The sequence below is a fragment of the Ornithorhynchus anatinus genome, chromosome X5 (assembly GCF_004115215.2).
Source record: "Ornithorhynchus anatinus isolate Pmale09 chromosome X5, mOrnAna1.pri.v4, whole genome shotgun sequence".
In the NCBI taxonomy this organism is placed as follows: domain Eukaryota; kingdom Metazoa; phylum Chordata; class Mammalia; order Monotremata; family Ornithorhynchidae; genus Ornithorhynchus; species Ornithorhynchus anatinus.
In genome coordinates, this window is record NC_041753.1 from 27,807,281 (window position 1) to 27,827,170 (window position 19,890).

At 43.8% G+C, this 19,890-nt stretch overlaps 1 protein-coding gene and 1 long non-coding RNA gene across 2 annotated transcripts in view; both read right to left on the reverse strand.

Moving 5' to 3' along the window:
• The window catches only part of DTWD2 (DTW domain containing 2), a 177,404-nt gene that overhangs the window by 79,593 nt on the left and 77,921 nt on the right, over positions 1-19,890 (reverse strand). The gene's annotated exons all lie outside the window — the stretch shown is intronic.
• On the reverse strand, positions 8,660-19,414 carry LOC114808174. The gene is made up of 3 exons (XR_003756031.2): positions 19,375-19,414; positions 12,452-12,546; positions 8,660-8,832 (listed from the first exon to the last, which is right to left on the reverse strand). It is a non-coding gene; the product is annotated as an uncharacterized LOC114808174 (long non-coding RNA).

Here is a 19,890-nt window from a genome sequence, read left to right on the forward strand (position 1 = left end):
CCTTCCCTGACTGAGCCCTCCTCTCCTCTTCTCCCACTCCCTTCTGTGCCGCTCATACTTGCTCCTTCATTCATCCTCCCTCCCTTCCCCACAGAACATATGTATATATCTGTGTATACCTGTAATTCATTTATCTATTTATTTAGTTTTATTAATGTCTGTCTCCCACTCTAGACTGTGAGCTCGCTGTGGACAGGGAATGCTATTGTTTTAATGAGATGTACATCCCCTTGATTCTATTTATTGTTATTGTTTTTTTCTGTCTGTCTCCCTCGATTAGACTGTAAACCCGTCAATGGGCAGGGACTGTCTCTATCTGTTGCCGATTTGTACATTCCAAGCACTTAGTACAGTGCTCAGCACATAGTAAGCGCTCAATAAATACTATTGAATGAATGAATGAATGTGTCTGGTGTTATATTGCACTCTCCCAAGCACTTAGTAAACTGCTTTGGACACAATAAGCGCTCAATAAATACGATTAATAAGAAGAAATTTGCATCCCTCCACCACCAGCTAAAATTTTGGGACTAAAAAGTCTTATATCAATTTATCACTTGTCTGCTGTGTGACCTTGGATAAGTTGCTTCACTTCTCTGGGCCACAGTTTCCTCATCTGTAAAATGGGGATTAGGACTCTGAGCCCCACTGGGACAGGGACTGTGTCCAACCCGATCTGCTTGGAACTTAGTACAGTGCCTGGCACATGGTAAGCGCTTGAGAACTACTACAATTATTATTATATGAATGTGAATCTGGTTGAAGAAAACCACCCTGATGGAGAGCGAAGTTCAAAGGGATGCAAGTGTTCAGAAGGAATCAGCCTGCTTCAAAGTACTCTGTGAAGAAAAAAAGGCTGATCTCCCACAATCTAAATTGGCCAGATCTTCATAAGCTTCTACTTCTGCAGCCTCCTGCAAAGATTCTTAATCACATTATAACTCCTCATTTAATCCTGTAATTTTATGTTTCAATTCCTGTAATAAAGATTAAACCATCTTTTAAAGACGTTTAACATTAGAGTATGTAGCATGTAAAGGACCTTCGTATTACTTTCCCAGAGGTTCCAGAGCAGATCCTAATATACAGTACGGAAGGCCGGCGAAACAAATGCCACACTACAGGTAATCACGATAGAACCGCAATCTCAAGGAATGACATAACCCAGCTGTATTGTGATTAGGCCTGAAATTCCCTCTCTTTTTGGTTTTTGACATTTGTTAAGCGCTTACTATGTGCAAGGCGCTAAGCGCTGGGGTAGATATAAGCTAATCGGGTTGGACACAGTCCATGTCCCACAAGAGGCTCACAGTCTTAATCCCCGTTTTGCAGATGAGGTAACTGAGGCCCAGAGAAGTGAAGTGACTTGTCCAAGGTCATACAGCAGACAAATGGTGGAGCCAGGACTAGAACCCAAGTCCTTCTGATTCCCAGGCCCGTGCTCTATCCACTAGGCAACACAAGGACCGATACTTAGGGTAGGGTAGTAAAGGAGATAAGGTAGAAGTAGAGCGTCAGAACGCAACAACCGAGCAGAATAAAGGGAAGAAGAATGAAACAATTAGAAAAGAAAAAGAATTCAGGAGACAAAAAGTCAAAAGTTGGAGGCTTAATGTCATGGCACAAAGCCCCCGGGATGTTCAATCTGCTTAGAAATCAGAAGCAATGGGATGCTTTCATGGAAGTGTGATTAAGGAGCATGGTAGCTATTTAAAAAAAAAAAACTCTAGAAATGTAGGGATTTATACTTTTCACTCTGTTTGATCCATCTTAAAAATTTTAAGCCTGCCTTCTTCCAAGTCACCAAAAAAGCCTCTAAACCAAACCCTGAAAATAGTTTCAAGTCACCACTCGGTATTTTGAGCTTTTTCCCTGAATAAACAGTTTGGCCTACTGGAAAGGGCATGGATCTGGGAGTCAGAGGACCTGGGTTCTAATCCCAATTCCGCCATGTGCCTGTGGTGTGACTCTGGGCCAGTCACTCACTTCTCTGTGCCTCTGTTTCCTCATCTGTAAAAATGAGGATTCAATACCTATTCTCCATATGGGACAAGGACCATGTCTGACCTGATGCTGCTGAGGAAGCAGCATGGCTTAGTGGAAAGGGCACGGATTTGGGAGTCAGAGGTCGTGGGTTCTAATTCTGGCTCCACCACTCGTCAGCTCTGTGATCTTGGGCAAGTCACTTAACTTCTCTGTGTCTCAGTTACCTCATCGGTAAAATGGGGATTAAGACTGTGAGCTCCACGTGGGACAACCTGATAGTAAGCACTTAACAAATACCATCGTCATTATTATTGGGACAAAGTAAGCACTTGACGAACACCGTAAAGGTTACTGTAAACAGCATTTATGCTTTACTTAATAACAATAATAATGGTATTTGTTAAGTGCTTACTATGTGCCAAGCACTGTTTTAAGAGCTGGGGTAGATACAAGGTAATCAGGTTGTCCCACATGGGACTCACAGTCTTAATCCCCATTTTACAGATGAGGTAACTGAGGCACAGAGAAGTTAAGTGACTTGCCCAAAGTCACATAGCAGACAAGTGGCGGAGCCGGGATTAGAGCCCATGACCTCTGATTCCCAAGCCCTTCATACTGTACATCGGTTTATGTCCCGGTAAGTGGAACTCTATGGAGGCTATACTATTCACCATATGGTAAGAATGCAGAACCAAAAGCCAATCTGTCTGGGGCACAAACCTAAAATTCTTGTTTAGAATATAGTGCAAATACTGAATGAATCTGAATAGCAGAAACAACATTTAATTTGGACAATCTGTCTGGATATTTTGCAAACAAAATTTACTGACAATTTCGAAAGCTCAAAGAGAAGTGAGAAACCAACCTATTCCTGTCATTGACTCTCAGCACCATTTTCAATATGTTACACACTGATGGGCCAATACTGTATTTATGTTATTTTGAATGCTGAGACACAGTTTGCCTTTCCTTCTTTTTTTTTTTTTTTTGAATTTCATCAACTCTGTCATCGGAATTACCTTGTATTTCTGAAACATAAACCACATTCCCAAACTACGATTTTAATCAGTAAATATTCTGGGATTTCTCATTCTTTAGTATCACAAGTGCTGGGAGGAAAACCTGAAATATGCCCATTTTGATCTGTCTCATTCCCCCCGGAGTGAGCATGTACCTTTTGCGTACTGCCTTATGACTGTTCCTTATAGTGGAATGTCAAACTGTAAATTCTGAAAGTAAGCCAAACACGAGTCCTCATTTTAGCTACTAAAATCTCAAAGAAAATGGAGAAATCCCTGACCATAGATGAACAAACTAAAATTTGGATCAAAAGAATGGTACACCAAATGATATAGTGAACCCCTTATCAGAGGGGCCTTTGGAGTCAGACTCTCAGGCCAGCTCCTCCCAGGTCTCTGACAAGACCAGAGAGATAATAATAATAATTATGGCATTTGGTTAAGCGCTTACTATGTGCCAAGCACTGTTCTAAGCGCTGGGATAGATACAAGGTAATAGGGTTGTCCCACGTGAGGCTCACAGTCTTTATCCCCATTTTACAGATGAGGTAACTGAGGCACAGAGAAATTGAGTGCCTTGCCCAAGGTCACAGAGCAGACAAGTGGCGGAGTTGGGATTAGAACCCACGTCTTCTGACTCCCAAGCCCGTGCTCTTGCCACTCAGCCACGCTGCTTGACGGGTTGGACACAGTCCATGCCCTACATGGGGCTCACAGTCTTAATTCCCATTTTACAAATGAGGGAACTGAATGCCAGAGAAGGGAAGTGACTTGCCCAAAGTCACACAGCAGACAGATGGCAAAACCGGGATAAGAATTCAGGTCCTCTGATTCCCAGGGCGTTCTCTTTCCACTAGACCACACTGCTTCTTGAATTAATGCGATGCCCTGTCGGAGAGCACGAGGCACATTTCCCATCCATGAGAACCTCATCCCCTAAAGAGGAAGACGGAAAAATACACACAGGCAGTGAAATCAGTGCAAGTGCTGAGGAGGGACATAAATGAATAAATTTCTAAGCGCGAGAGGCAGCTGGAAGAATGTTACAATTCAAGGTACGGATGATTAATTGGGGATGGCTTGTTTGAGGAGGTGGGATTCTAAGTGGCTCGGAAGGTGGTGAGGGTTTTGTTCTGTCAGATTTGGGGATGGAGGGAGTTCAAGCCAGGGAACAACATAAGTAACGGGTTGGTGACGGGCAAGGCAAAAGCTAGGAACAGCCGGCAGATGGGCTTGGGAAGTGTGAAGAGCGCGAAAGGAGGACCAGCAGGTGAGGAGAGCTGATAATAGGATGGAGGGAGCTGGTAGAAAGCCTAGAAACCCATGGTAAGGAGCTTCTGCTTCATATGGAGCCATTTTAGACTTTTGAGGAGCGGGGAGGTGTGTTCAGGAGGATTGAAGAGGGAGGAGGCTGGAGGCAGAGAAACCGGCAAAGAATCAACGGTTGAACCAGTGCAGTGACAGAGCAGAGCAACAGGAAGGGATTGCAGAATGCCATAGTATCAATACTCATTATTGAGCACTCGCTGTGCGCAGAGCACTTTACTAAGCCCTCGGGAAAGTACGATATGATAGAGTTGGTAGAGTCGACCCCTGCCCTCAAGGAGCTTATGAACTAGTGGGGGAAACAGACATTAAAGTAAATTACCATTCAGGGGAAGCGACAGGGTATAAGGCTAGATACCTAAGTGCTGTGGGGTGAATATCCAGTACTTAAGTTCAGATCCAAGTGCCTAGGCACTGCAGAGGGGAGGGAGGAAAGTGAGGACTTAGGGAGGGCCTCTTGGAGGCGATGGGAATTTAGGAGGGCTTTGAACATGGGGAGAGTGGCGGTCTGTTGAATATTTATTCGACCATATTTATTGAGTGCTTGCTGTGTGCAGAGCAGTGTACTAAGAGCTTGGGAGAGTACAATATAACAATATACAGACACATTCCCTGCCCACGACAAGCTTACTGTCTAGAGGATATGAAGGGGGAGGGAGTTTCCAGCCGGAGGGAGGGAGGGGCAAAAGATCGAGGCGAGACAGACGAGATGGAGGTAAAGAGCGGAGGTTGGTGTCAAAGGACCACTGTATATGGGTTGGGTTATAGGAGGACATCGTGATGATGATGATGATGATGGTATTCGTTCAGTACCTACATTGTGCCGGGCACTATACTAAGCGCTGGGGTGGATACAAGCAAATCAAGTTAGATACAGTCCCTGTCCCACGTGGGGCTCGCAGTCTCAATCCCCGTTTTCCAGGTGAGGTAACTGCAGCCCAGAGAAGTGAAGTGATTTGCCCAGGGTCACACAGCAGACAAGTGGCAGAGTCAGGATTAGAACCCATGACGTTTCTACGCCAAGGTCTGTGCCCCATCCCTTATGGCTCGCTGCTTCTCTGAGATGAGGGAGATGGGGTCGGAGGGGCTGATGGGAAAGAGCTTCTCTTCCATGGGGGGGAAGGGGGGGTGACTTCATGAGTTCCGTTGCAGAACTGCAACATTTTCTCTGGGATGGGTATTTAGAGAGAGTCAATACCACTTTCATCCAGCCTACTGAAAACAAAGTTGGATCTCAAGCCCAGTGATTTCTCAGAGTTGAATGCTGATTTGGTCTTCTTGCCATTTTTCTCTTAGTAGGAATCATGAAGGTATTTTTTTTTGAGCACCCTCCCTCAAGACTCTGGACAGTCAGTACAATGCCATTATGAAACCAAAGGGTAAACAAGGGTGCTGAGAAATCAATCCCAGTTTGCCTCTATCAAAGCAGGCCAACCTCTGTTTTCTCTTTTCTAGCTTCCTTGTTTGTTTGCTACTTTTCATAAGTAGAAAGTGGGAAATGAGCAAAACCATGGTTCAGCTGTTTCAAATAAGGCTGCAGAAAAGCACAGGGTAAAAATACTACTAATTAATGAAAACATGTCTCTATCAGTATAAAAATTGTACTGAATTTGCTAAAAGATATTGAAAATGTAACAAGTTTTCTAAGACACTAATGGATTTTTGATGTACCAGATCTGATTACTGACCTGTACCTGAGCTGACAGTTTGATTGCATGAAATTTTCTATACTGATTTTAGCAAGCTGAAATTTGATAGAATTTGAAAAAAGTTGTATATGTTTTGCACATAATTTCATTGCAAAATCCAAAAAATTAAGCAGCCTAATGATTTCCAAATTTGAAAACACCTCTGGTCTAAGTTAGGGGACCGTTCTGTCCTGATGGGGTGATTTGGACCAGTCAGAACTGGAAATGAAATCTAGAATGCACACCTTCCAACGTTTTTCCAATGACTATTGTACTTAGCCCCTCCCAACCAAAAAAAAAAAAAAGGAGGGGGGCTGGGGCCTAGGGATCAAAACAGGAAATGAAAAAACATCTTCCAACTCATCCAGATTAAAATAATTTCCCTCTCTTGAGGAAACATTCTGGGATAGAAGACATTATTTGCACTGTACTAAGCGCTTGGGAGAATACAATATAACAGAGTTAATAATTGTGATATTTGTTAAGCGCTTACTGCGTGCCAGGCACTGTACTAAGAGCTGGGGGGGATACAAGCATATCGGGTTGACCCAGTCTCTGTCACAGTCACAATCTCCATTTTACCAATGAGGGAACTGAGGCACAGGGAAGTGAAGTGGCTTGCCCTAGGTCACACAGCAGACCATTGGTGGAGACGGGATTAGAACCCACAACCTTCCAACTCCCAGGCCGCTGCACTATCCGTAGACGTGTTCCCAGCCCACAGTGAGCTTACAGTCTAGAGGACGTTTCATCATCAGCTAAATTAACATCTTACTAGGTCCATAGGATTATCCTAAACACACTGAGAATTTAAAACACAGTATTCTGGGGGGGGCTATGCCCTGGCTTTATATGAAGGCAAAAATGATATCTCATTTGGCTTATTCGGCCCTAAATGCCCTATGCCAGAAACTCAGAAATGTAAGGCAAGATCCAGACCTTGAGGAGTTTAGAGTTAAATGAGAGAGCCAAAGCAAACGTAAGAACACAGATACATACTTACTGAAACTGAGGCACAGAAGTGAAGTGATTTGCCTAAGGTCACACAGCAGGTAAGTGGAGGAGCTGGCACTGGAACCCGGGTCCTCTGACTCCCAGGCCCGTGCTCTTTCCAATAGGCTATGTTGCTTTCCAGGCACTTTGTGCCCTCTTGTATGCTGTGCCCATGAAAATGTAATAACAATAATAATAATTGTGGTACTTGTTAAGCGCTTACCAAGTGCCAGGCACTGTACTAAGTGCTGGGGCAGATACAAGCAAATCAGGTTGGACACAGTCCCTCTCCCACGTAGGGCTCACAGTCTCACTCCCCATTTTACAGGTGAGGGAACTGAGGCCCAGAGAAGTGCAGTGATTTGCCCAAGGTCACACAGGAGACAAGTGGCGGAGCCAGGATTAGAACCCAGGTCCTCTGACTCCCAGGCCCGTGCTCTATCCTGTAGGCCACACTGCTTCCCAGGTACGTTTTGCCTTCTTGAGAAGCAGCATGGCTCAGTGGAAAGAGCACGGGCTTTGGAGTCAGAGGTCATGAGTTCGAATCTCAGCTCTGCCACTTGTTAGCTGTGTGACTGTGGGCAAGTCACTTAACTTCTCGGTGCTTCAGTTCCCTCATCTGTTAAATGGGGATTAAGACTGTGAGCCCCACGTGGGACAACCTGATTCCCCTGTGTCTACCCCAGCGCTTATTCATTCATTCAATAGTATTTATTGAGCGCTTACTATGTGCAGAGCACTGTACTAAGCGCTTGGGATGAACAAGTCGGCAACAGATAGAGACAGTCCCTGCCGTTTGACGGGCTTACAGTCTAATCGGGGGAGACGGACAGACAAGAACAATGGCACTAAACAGCGTCAAGGGGAAGAACATCTCGTAAAAACCGATGGCAACTAAATAGAGTGCTCTGCACATAGTAAGCGCTTAACAAATACCAACATTATTATTATTATTATTATTATTGTTGTATGCTGTGCCCATGAAAATGTAGGGGGGCATTATTCTGGCCCTGTGACTAATCAGAGGAGCACTGAGACCTTAAGATTCCCTTCTCTGAAACCAAAGCCACTGCTGTCTCTCCCTGAAGCAAGCACCTATGCACCCATTTTTTCCCCTTAGGGAAATCACTGAATCCAGAAGAACAAATTGGCATTTTCTTCCAAATAGACCCCTCATAAAGGCAGAAGATTAGGTGGCGTTTGGGGGTACAACGGGAAGTCGCAACTCATTTCCATCATAAATAGAATGCGATTTCTCTACTGGGTTGAATACCAAGTAATTCCTTACGGTAGTTATGCAAGTTATACAATTAATTGAAAACACTTATTGGCAGCGCTGGAAATAACAGTTATTTACTTTGGGAATCTGTTGAATCATTTATCTATGCAAATGATTTGCATTCTGGTGGAGTGATAAGGTCCCAGAACTGTTTGCCAGCAAAGGACCCGTCCCCCATCTAGACCCTCATTTCCACAACTGTGTAAATTAGGATTATGAAAGATAGAGTTAAGCTCGGACTGAATGAAATCTTATTGGAGAATGAGAACTTTGCTCTATTTTTTTCTCTATGCAGCACTTCCATGCTGAATAATGAATTAAGTGTGGGCTCCAAGAATTCAGAAGGATTATTGCAGGTGGTGGTTTTTATTTACAATTTAAACTCTGCTTGACTTCCAACAGCATATGAGTTTGGCTCTTACGTTTAAACAATATTCATTTTTCCCCATGATGAATTTCACCTCGGAGAATAACATCGACCTTCTTCTTTTGTCTCCCTTGAAGGGTTTACCAGGGAAACACCCCTAGTGTCGGCATGTGACTAAAAGGAAGAAAAAAGAATTAAGCGTTTCTGACAGCTTATGCGCAGACAGCGAGTGCCACAGCCTACCAGCGATACATTATTCAAGACTTCCAGCCAATCTGATTTTGAAACCAAGAACTCGACCCTGAAATTACTGAGGAGCAGAGGAGAGAGCACAAGAAAAAGACCCGCGTAGACCTCGACTGCCGAACTGAGAGGGATAAGAAAAGATATAAAACACAATGTGCTATTCCAAAGGGAACCGATTAAGTTTCCGTTTGGTCAAAGGGCTATTTCCGCTATGCTAAACTCTTATTTTTCCTAAGGAAGGCATGAAACGGGGCCTTTCCTGAGAATGACGAGATCTGACCGGGTTGCTTTTCAAGACTTTATCCAGGGGGAATATCTCCAAAGGTGGCCATCTCGAGGAAAATTTGGAGTTTGTGAATCAGAGCCAGTTACCGCACCTGAAGTTGGGTCGTCAGGACTTTGACTAGGGGAGTAGTTTCATTAGCCGCTACTTCTGGCACTGCTGCTGGGATGAGAGGATGGGGTTTCTCTCATCTCTTCCCATACAAGGGTGTGCTTTCCACGCCTTTCTACCTGACCCACATAAAAAACTACCAGAACCACGAACTCAAAGTTAGCCAGCCAGTTGTAATTATTGAGCGCTTACTGCGAGCAGAGCACTGTACTAAGCGCAAGGGAGAGTACCGTGCAACAAGAAATGGACACATTCACTGCCCACAACGAGCTTATGGTCTAGAGGGGGAGAAACTCAAAATATGTCTGCTGCTTCTGCTTCTCTCCCACACGCTCAGTACAGTGCTCCGCACACCGTAAGCGCTCAATACATACCACTGATTGATTTACTGATTCAGCTCCAGCTCACTGGTAAATAGGGAATTCAGCACAATCCTCCTCCTTTACCCTCTAACGTCAGCCTTATTTAATGTTCTTTTTTACGGCAGAGACCGAAGACTTGCAGGAGGGGAGGACGGGCACAATATATCCTGGACTTGGGAAGTCTGTTCTATGCCACATGGCATTCTCTTGAACAAAGTAGAGAATGTAGCGGAGACCAAATGAATGATAGTTGGATGCACAACTCACTGGAGGATCAAACTCAGAGAAAGAGTGCATGAGGGTGCTACAGATGATCACACTCTGGCATGCTTCAATTGAGCCTAGGTGGGTGGGAGGATGGTAGAAGGAGGAAGAAAACTAACTGGTCATGAGTGACTTCAAAGTACAAAGGAAAGGGAGAGCAAAGTTGGGTGGGAAACCAGGAAAGAGAGCACAAAGCAGTCAGTAGTGGAACAAGGTGGTCAATCGCTCATCATATCCCGACTGGATTACTGCATCAGCATCCTTTCTGATCTCCCAACCTCCTGTCTCTCCCCACTTCAGTCTACACTTCACTCTGCTGCCCGGATTATCTTTCTACAGAAACGCTCTGGACATGTCACTCCCTCCTCAAGAATCTCCAGTGGTTGCCTATCAACCTTTGTATGAAGCAAAAACTCCTCACTATTGGCTTCAAAGTTCTCCATCACCTTGACCCCTCCTACCTCACCTCCCTTCTCTCCTTCTACAGCCCAGACCGCACACTCCGCTCCTCTGCTGCCAACCTCCTCCCTGTGCCTTGTTCTCACCTGTCCCTCCATCGACCCCTAGCCCATGTCCTGCCTCTGGCCTGGAACGCCCTCCCTCTTCACATCCACCAAACTAGCTTACTTCCCCCCTTCAAAGCCCTAATGAGAGCTCACTTCCTCGGGAGGCTTTCCCAGACTGAGCCCTCCCTTTCCCTCTGCTCCTCCTCCCCTCCCCACCGCCCCGACTCCCTCCTTCTGCTCTACCCCCCTCCCTTCCCTACAGCACTTGTGTATATTTGTACATATTTATTACTCTTCATTTTATTAATGATGTGTACATATCTATGATTTTATTTATCTATTTTGAAGGCATTGATGCCTGTTTACTTGTTTTGTTTTGTTGTCTGTCTCCCCGCTCCTAGACTGTGAGCCCACTGCTGGGTAGGGATTGTGTCTATCTGTTGCCGAATTGTACTTTCCAAGTGCTTAGTACAGTGCTCTGCACAAAGTAAGCACTCAATAAACACGACTGAATGAATTAAATACGATTGATTGACTGATACTAATCAATCAATCTACTACTAGCATTCAGTGAGCAGCTCCAGATTGCCACACACTCTAATATGCGCCCGGGAGTGTATGGCGGAAGCAAAATACATGCTCCCAGGCCATAAGGAACTTAAAGTACCCAGGAAGAGGGTGCTAAAAGAGGCAGAGAAAACAAATTTTGCCTTTATATCACCAATTTTCCTTCTAGGATCCCACAGCACTCTTTAATTTTCCTTATACTCTTGTGGCTTCCCCTCTCTGTAATGTTTTTGTAGTGTCCACCTCCCCCACTGGACTGTAAACTGCTTGAGGGCAGGATCTACTAACTCTGTTGTATTGTACTCTGCCAAGCGTTCAGGGCAGTGCTCTGCATACTGCCACCACTTCAATACCACTGAGTGAGTGGTTGATAGATTGATTGATAAATGGCATTCCTTTTATTTTAGAGAAAAAGACTTGTTGTCAGTACACATTCGTATCCAAAAATAATGACCTAGGTATGTATAATAATAATAATAATGGCATTTGTTAAGCGCTTACTATGTGCCCAGCACTGTTCTGAAGCACACGGGTTGTCCCACGTGGGGTTCGCAGTCTTAATCCCCATTTTACAGATGAGGTAACTGAGGCATGGAGAAGTTAAGTGGCTTGCCCAAGGTCAGCAGATGAGTGGCAGAGCCAGGATTAAAACCCAAGCCCTCTGACTCCCAAGTCAGCGTTCTTTCCACAAAGCCATGGTGCTTCTCTATTAAAATACAGTCTTTGTTTCCTCTTATTTTACCTAGGTTCTGAGCACACCTGAGCAAGAAGTGGGAATGGATGATTATTAAGACAGACCTGTTATACTGAGAATTCACATGCAGTAAAGCTAAGAGAGATGGGGGCAAATGCACACAGGTCATAATATTTATCAGTAAAGCCACTTTAGTTTCTAAATCCATCTATGTACCCATCTTTTTCAGACACATCTACCAATCAACACCAAATAGTCTACTAAGCACTTGGGAAAGTAAAACAGAAGCAACTCACATGGTGCTCAGGTACTACTTTGAATCAGAATCAATCATATTTATTGAGCGCTTTCAGTGTGCGGAGCACTGCACTAAAGTGCTCGGGAGTGAATAGCAGTTCTTCTCCCAGTGAACTTTCCCAGCAATTGAATCATTTGGCCCTCACGATAACCCTGTGATAATTTTACAGATGAGGACTCAAAGGCACAGAGAGGTAAAGTGACTTGGCTAGGGTCACAGAACAAACCAGCCATAGTCGGGTCTGCATTGTACTTTCCAAGTGCTTAGTACAGTGCTCTGCACAGAGTAAGTGCTCAATAAATACGACTGAATGAATGACTAGAACCCACATCATTTGACTGCCAGGCCCAATGCCTTCAAATGATTTTCATCTTCATCCAAAAAGTCATCTTCAGGGAACTGCACAAGAAGCATCTTTTTAAATCATCATACCTCGGAAGTTGAATGCAAAGTTTGATTTACCTGTCTTCGTTGAAACGTCGACCAATCTTGACCTGACACTTATCTTTGGGGAGGCACGCTGCTAGCAAAGGCACTGTCCGCAATACTCGATTTTCCTTTAATTGGAAAATGTTAGATTTTAGAAAGACAAACACACTTCTTCAGGCACTTATGATGCATGTTCAATTCACTTTTTTTTACTACTTATTCTCACAAACATCCAGCAGTTTGTCACTAAAATAGCAAATATAGAACAGAATGTTTTAATTAATTTGAAGTTTGGAATTTCTATACTACCGGTTTGGCTTACTGCGTACTCTTCAATTAAAAAAAATCTAGGAATGAAAAGCAAAGCTTCCTGACACTTTGGAGAAAGTTCAAAAATTCTACCATACTTTTCTGAAAGATTTTTCTTAAAAAAGCAATTGACAGTGGTTCCCTGAGTTCACTCATAGCTTCAAACATTTTTTTCTAGACCATATAGGACAAATGGTGAGACCAATTTAACTCCTAACCTTATTCTCTCCCATTTCCCTTATCTGTAATACACTTTAATGTCTGTCTTCCCCTGTAGACTGTAAGCTCCTTTTTTTCTTAATGGTATTTGTTAGCCAGGCACTTTTCTAAGTGCTTGGGTAAATACAAAGTAATCAGGTTGGACACAGTCCCTGTCCCACGTGGGGCTCACAGTCTCAATCCCCATTTTACAGATGAAGTCGCCGAGGCAAGAGAAGTGAAGTGACTCGCCCGAGGCCACACAGCAGACAAGTGGCAGAGCTGGGATTAGAACCCAGGTCCTTCAAGTTCCCGGGCCAGCCACGCGGCACCTTGTGGCTACCAACTCTATTGTATCGTACTTCCCTATGTGCTCAATACAGTGCTCTGCCCAAAGCAAGTGCTCAATAAATACTATTGATGGATTGACTGATCCAAGTTAAATCTGAAAATTCAAAAATACTGGACTGTCACTGGAGGGCTTCTTGGAAGGGGCATTCTTTTCCATAGTCCCTAAAATAATTGTTTCTCCGCTGTTTCTAGATCAAAGACCACCTGACTCCTCTTTCAGAGTTCTTAAACATAGTTGTAATGAAAGGTGGGGATAAAAGCATTACAGGGTTTTCAGATGACAAAAACCCACCACCAGGAGTTAAGAATGCCTTTAAAAACGCTCTGTCTGAAGCTCCAGAACGGGAGTCAAAATTAATAGAATAAATCCTTATCTCTTGTAATAAATTTCCTCTCCATCTTGAGTAATCGAATACTCTGCCATGGGCTTCCAATTGCACTAGATGACTATAATGATCATGAAACAGCTGAGTGCGTTTGAGTATGCCGGTCAAGTCACGGCTGACCTTTGCAAATTGGCAACTTAATGGGGAAGCTTGAGAATAAAAGCATTTCTCTTCAGGAGGTGAGGCTCCGAAAATATTTCACTTTGTGTTCATGCCTTAAAGTGATGCTGGTCTTCGGGAACGTTAGAATCAACACACGACATTTCCTCTGCTATTTGTAGGATTCTGTATACCCCAGTTCATCCTTAGACTCTTCGTTTATGAGAGCTCATATGGGTCCGGATCAGGTACTCCTCATAATTCGACTCTCCTTCTTTAGTTTTAATTAACCAATCACCTGTCTATACGGTGATGTTCTTAAACTTTTCAGGATAGCCAAACTTTTTCAATAGTTTCTGGAGCCCAAGTGACATTTGACAGTTCTTAAGAAAACTGATCTGTCTACTGGGATTTCTACAAATGTTAAGTTGGGCCCGGGTAAAATATTGTTTAGAGAGGTACCAGGAGAACGGATGTGGCTAAGACCTTTGAGACTCTTGTATGAAGAAAACTATACAAATGCAAAATTCTTATTAAGTATTATTATTTGCCCAGAGTCATTCACTGAAAATTGCCAATAGCTTCATGACTGCGCTTGGGGAAATTATATGTAAAGTTTCCCTGCTTTGGGGGATTTCTAAAGAACTCGGAAGCAACGTGCTTCATATTTATAAGGCTGAAGAAAGAATGAACATTGCAAATGAAAGCTTTCTTCTTCAACCCCCAACTCCAGTTGTGGCACTATTTCCAGCTATTCCCACCTCGTTCAGGAGGAGAGATTCATTCCTAAGTAACCCTCCCTGAGGGAAGTTTAGTCAATGCCTTATATGACATTAACTTGTAACCATTTGGAGGGAAGAACTGGAAAATAGGGGGGCCGGGTAGTTGAGGATGAAGACCCTTGGCCATCCGATGCAAGAAATGGGAGCTGTGTTCGTGGGAGAGGAGAGGACAGAGAAAGCTGGGAGCAGTGATCCTGGTAGTTGCCATTGTTTTTACGAGATGTTCTTCCCCTTGACTTTATTTATTGCCATTGTTCTTGTCGGTCCGTCTCCCCCGATTAGACTGTAAGCCCGTCAAACGGCAGGGACTGTCTCTATCTGTTGCCAACTTGTTCATTCCAAGCGCTTAGTACAGTGCTCTGCACATAGTAAGCGCTCAATAAATACTATTGAATGAATGAATGAATGGAAGAGAAGCAGTGTGGCCTTGTGGTTAGAGCATGGGCCTGGGAGTCAGAAGGACTTGGGTTCTTATCCCCATTCTGCCACTTGTCTGCCAGGTGACCTCGGGCAAGTCGCTTCACTTCTCCGGGCCTCAGTTACCTCATCTGTTAAATAAGGACTAGGACTGTGAGCCCCGTGTGGGATAGGGACTGTGTCCAAAATTGTACCTACTCCAGCGCTTAAAACAGTGCCTGGCAGTAGTAAACATTTAAATACCATTTTAAAAAAAAAGAGAAAAAAAGAAAAGTTAGGGCACATGGAGGGATTAGAGAGAATGAACCCAAAGAGGGCTAGGATACCCTGAAGGTTTGGTGTCCAGAAGACTCCAGAGGGGCAAGCCTCCTGCCCATGAGAGGCAGAAAGGACCAGAGTAAGCGAAGTACAGGATGCCTACAGGAAAGATCAGAGGCTTCTGGGAGGAAATGTCTTAGACCTAGGGATGAGCCGTTTGAACCGGAATTCTGTTTGATTGTTACCTGACACAGAATACTTGCAAGAAGATATCTCTGATCTCAGTAAGTAGCAATAACAAACACTGATGGATCGACCTCCCTGTCTGCTGCAGTAGGGCTAGAGGAGAAGGGATCTGAGGTATGCTAGGCAGGAATCCCAACCTGCTGATCTTGGAAAGAGATGAACTTAAGGGCCTTAGGATCCCAGGGGAAGCTAACTGGGGTCCCGGTGCTCCCAAATTAACACGGGAGGTAGTTTAAGCTCATCTTTAGACAGTAAACTCGTTGTGGGCGGGGAGACTGTCTACTAACTCAGTTAGACTGTACTCTCCCAAGCGCTTGCTACAGTGCTCTGCACACAGTAAGTGCTCAATAAATACAACTGATTGATTAACCAGCAGAGGCAGAATGTTTAGATGGTTGTGACTTTTGACCTCTAGACAAGCCTGCTAAAGTGATGAAGGGCTGGAAAATTTCTCCTTTAGCCCTACTGTAGCTATAACTCTTTCCACTGCTGGCCTTGTTTTCTTTAATTCTGCCATTTTTTAAATCTCTTCAACCTCTCCTTGTGGGGCTGTCTCTACCCCTAACATTTATTCCTACATTGTGAGGCCCCTGTATCATCCTTGAACTTTCCCCCAGAGTTTAGTAAGATGTTCTGTAAAAACCCTTGAAAGAATGAATGCCTGTTTTTGTTTCTCCTATCTCCCTCTTTAGACTGTAAGCTTCAAAGGCAAAGACTCTTTCTTCTATTTCCTTTGTAGCTGACTACAACCATTAGTGCAATGGTCTGCACAGAGTGGATCTTCAATAGATGTTATAGTTAATGACCCATCACTATAAAGATACCCAGATTTCCATTTCTATCACTTACAACACACTGTCCCTCTCAAAAATCCCTAGGCATAACCAAAAAAGACATAGGAGAAACATTAGCTAAAATTAAAGCAAATGAGGTGGTCATTTGGGTTTTTAGGGCTATGCATGATGGATGAGTTCTTTTGGTAACTTTTGGAGTTGGGGAGCGAATACTGGTAAATTCGGGGGGGGGGGGGGGGGGAGAGAGCAAGAGAGAGAAAGAGAGGAAGAGACAGAGAAAAGACTAAAAGCATGTGAACAAATGATGGCAAAATACCAACTTTCAATCTCCAAGTCTCCCTCTGGAAAAACATTTACTAATAACAATTTGGAAAATATTTTTTTCAATGAAATTGAAAATGATTCTGTAAACTGAAACTTTGAGTGGTCGAAAACATACAAAAGAACGGCTATTAAAACTTGAGAAGGCAATGTCTGGGGAGGTAATAGGTTGTAATAAATAAGTGTTGAAATTTGATATTGTGGGTTTTGTGGAAATGGTGATATATTTTTCTGTATATTTGAGCTAATCTCAGTCCACGGCAAGGATAAGCCATCCCCCATACCATTGCTAATTTAGTTTTATGACTTGAAAAATAAAGGTTTGTCATCGTCCATTAATATCTAGCCTATGTGAAGGTCCTTGCAATCTGTCTGTCTTTGCTTTTTGTCATCTATTTGTTGGTGGAGCAGAGTCATGCAAATGTTGGAGCAGAGTCATGCAAATGTCCAGGCTCCTTTTGGAGGCAGAACTGAGGTAGAGAACGGCATGAGTATATTTCATATATTTAACGTATTTAGTCCCGACCCCACCCCAAGTCCACAGAGCACCTTATCCTGAGACCCATGGAGAGAGTTTGGAGTTCACAGGGTCCTGCAGGGAGAGAGGACAGCTTATTTGAGGGTGGGAGGCGGGAGGACGTTGGTTGCTTGTCCAGACCCGATTGTCTTGTACCTATTCCAGCACTTCGTATAAATTGAGCTCTTAACGAATATCACGATTATTATTATTACAGTTGGTGTCGTTATCATAGGTGAGGAGCTGGTGGCCAGGGAATGGCAGTTCAGATTTGGTGAGGTAATCTATCAGTGGTATTTACTGAGCGCTTGCTACGTGCAGAGCACTGTACTAAGCGCTTAGGAGAGTACGACACAACAGAATTAGTGGACACATTCCCCCCCCCCAATGAGCTTACAGTCTAGAGGGGGAGATAGACTTTAATAGAGACAAATAATTAGATATGTTAAAGATGTGTATATAAGTGCTGTGGGTTAGGGATGAATATTCATTCATTCCTTCAATAGTATTTATTGAGTGCTTATTATGTGCAGAGCACTGTACTAAGCGCTTGGAATGTACAATTCGGCAGCAGATAGAGACAATCCCTGTCCACTGACGGGCTTACAGTCTAATCGGGGGAGACAGACGGACAAAAACAAGACAACTTAATCACGATAAATAGAATCAAGGGATGTACACCTCATTAACAAAATAAATAGGGTAATTAAACTATATACAAATGGAAAATATGGCACGCTTCACGACTTTGCATGTCATCCTTGGTAAGAAATGGTCCAGTGAATGGTAATGAGGAGATTCTGTGTGACCGCAACTTGATGTGTGGATGAGAGGGGTTGAGGTAGGAGGTCAACAGTGCTGAACAGTATAAGGAAACGGTGACTGGGATTGCCTTGTTGACTTAGTACAAGAAGTAATAATATTGAACATATTAATGCTCCTCCACCCAGTGAACTCCAAAGGGAAAAGCTGGTGGAGAGGGGAAAAAGCCCTAGTAGCCGTGGCCAAAACTGTCCATTATTCTCTCTGGAATTCTGAGTGTTTGAGCAAGTTTTACAGCTGGAAAAAATAGAGACCATCAACTAGAAATTCACCAGACTGAAATCTAAATTGCATCTATCAGGATTAGTTAGGAGACAAAGCGACCTGTCAACTATTTTTTGTTGAAAGAGAGAAAAAGAGAAAGAGACAGAGGCATAGACAGAGAGAGAACACCTTACCATATGCATCAAAGCAATGCAGGGATTTCTCTTCCCGGCTCTGCCACTTGCCTGTGTGACCTTGGGCAAGTCACTTCACTTCTCTGTGCCTCAGTTTCTTCCTCTATAAAATGGGAATTTTATACCTGTTCTCCATCCCTCTTAGACTGTGAGCCCTGTATGAGACAGGGGCCGTGTCTGATCTGATCATATTGTATCCAGCCCAGTGTTTAGTAGTACAGTGTTTGGTACATAAGCACTTAATCATAATCATTTTAGTCATCTTCGCCAGAACACAAACTTTATATTTCATAGCACCTTTGATCCAACAACCTCAAAATTCATTTCAAAGGTCAATTTACTAATCTTCACAAATGTCAAACAAGAGAGGTATGTGAAACTAGTTCTCTCCATTTTGGACAAGAAGATTTGGAGGTTGAGAAGCTTTCCAGGGTGCAAATTATTTACAAAAATTGAGAAGGGAATGAGTCCGCTAGCTGTCAGTGATGTGTTCTCTCCATTAGAGCACAACCAATCACCATCTGTGAAAACTGCACATTCCAGGATTACCACCTTCAAAATATCATAAGAAACGATCCTCCGACATGGAACCTATCAGACACGGGTCACAAACAGTTATGGTTTTTGGCTTACGGTTTGAGATCTGACAGCGGAGTGGCCTAGTGGATAGAGCAAGGGCCTGGGAGTCAGAAGGATCTGGGTTCTAGTCCCGCTCTGCCACTTATCTCCTGTGTGACCTTCAGTAGGTCACTTCTCTTCTCTGTGCCTCAGTTCCCTCATCTGTAAAATGGGGGATTAAGACGGTGAATCCCATGTGGGACAGGGACTGTGTCCACCCAGAATTGCTTGCAGCCACTCCAGCGCTTCGTACAGTGCCGGGCACATAGTAAGCACTTAACAAAAGCCACAATTATTATTATTAGAATTATTATTATTTAAAGTGAGTCCAGGAGGCAAGGTCAAGGGGCTAGAGCTCAGGATGAGTGCAGCCCTCAAATCGAAGAAGGGAGGAAAGCAGGTCCGGTATAGCCTACCCACTCACAGGATGCTGGACATACCTCGTGGCTACTGACTCCAACTTCAGGGGCCTCCATGACACCCTCTGGGTTTCTAAAAGCAAAACAGCATGGCCTAGTGAATAGAGCACAGGGCTGGGAGTCAGAAGGACCTGGGTTCTAATCCCTGCTCCACAGTCTGCTGTGTGACTGCGGGCAAGTCTCTTCACTTCTCTGTGCCTCAGTTTCCTCATCGGTAAAACGGGTATTAAGACCACAAGCCCCAAGTGGGACAGGGACTGTGTCCAACTCGATTTACTTGTATTCTCACCAGTGCTTAATACAGTGCCAGGCACATAGTAAGTGCTTAACAAATACCACAGTTACTATTATTATCATCTAACAGTGAGCCACGTTGCCAGCATTCGCTGCTTTCTTTTCGCGCTGCTGGAGTGATTGCTGTCAAAATGACCCGTTGGTTTTCCTCAGAAAGCAAACTGCTGCTCTTCCCCTAAAAGTTGGGAATTGAAATTTCCTTTCTTGATATGAAGATTACAAAATCAACCACAGTATGTGTGA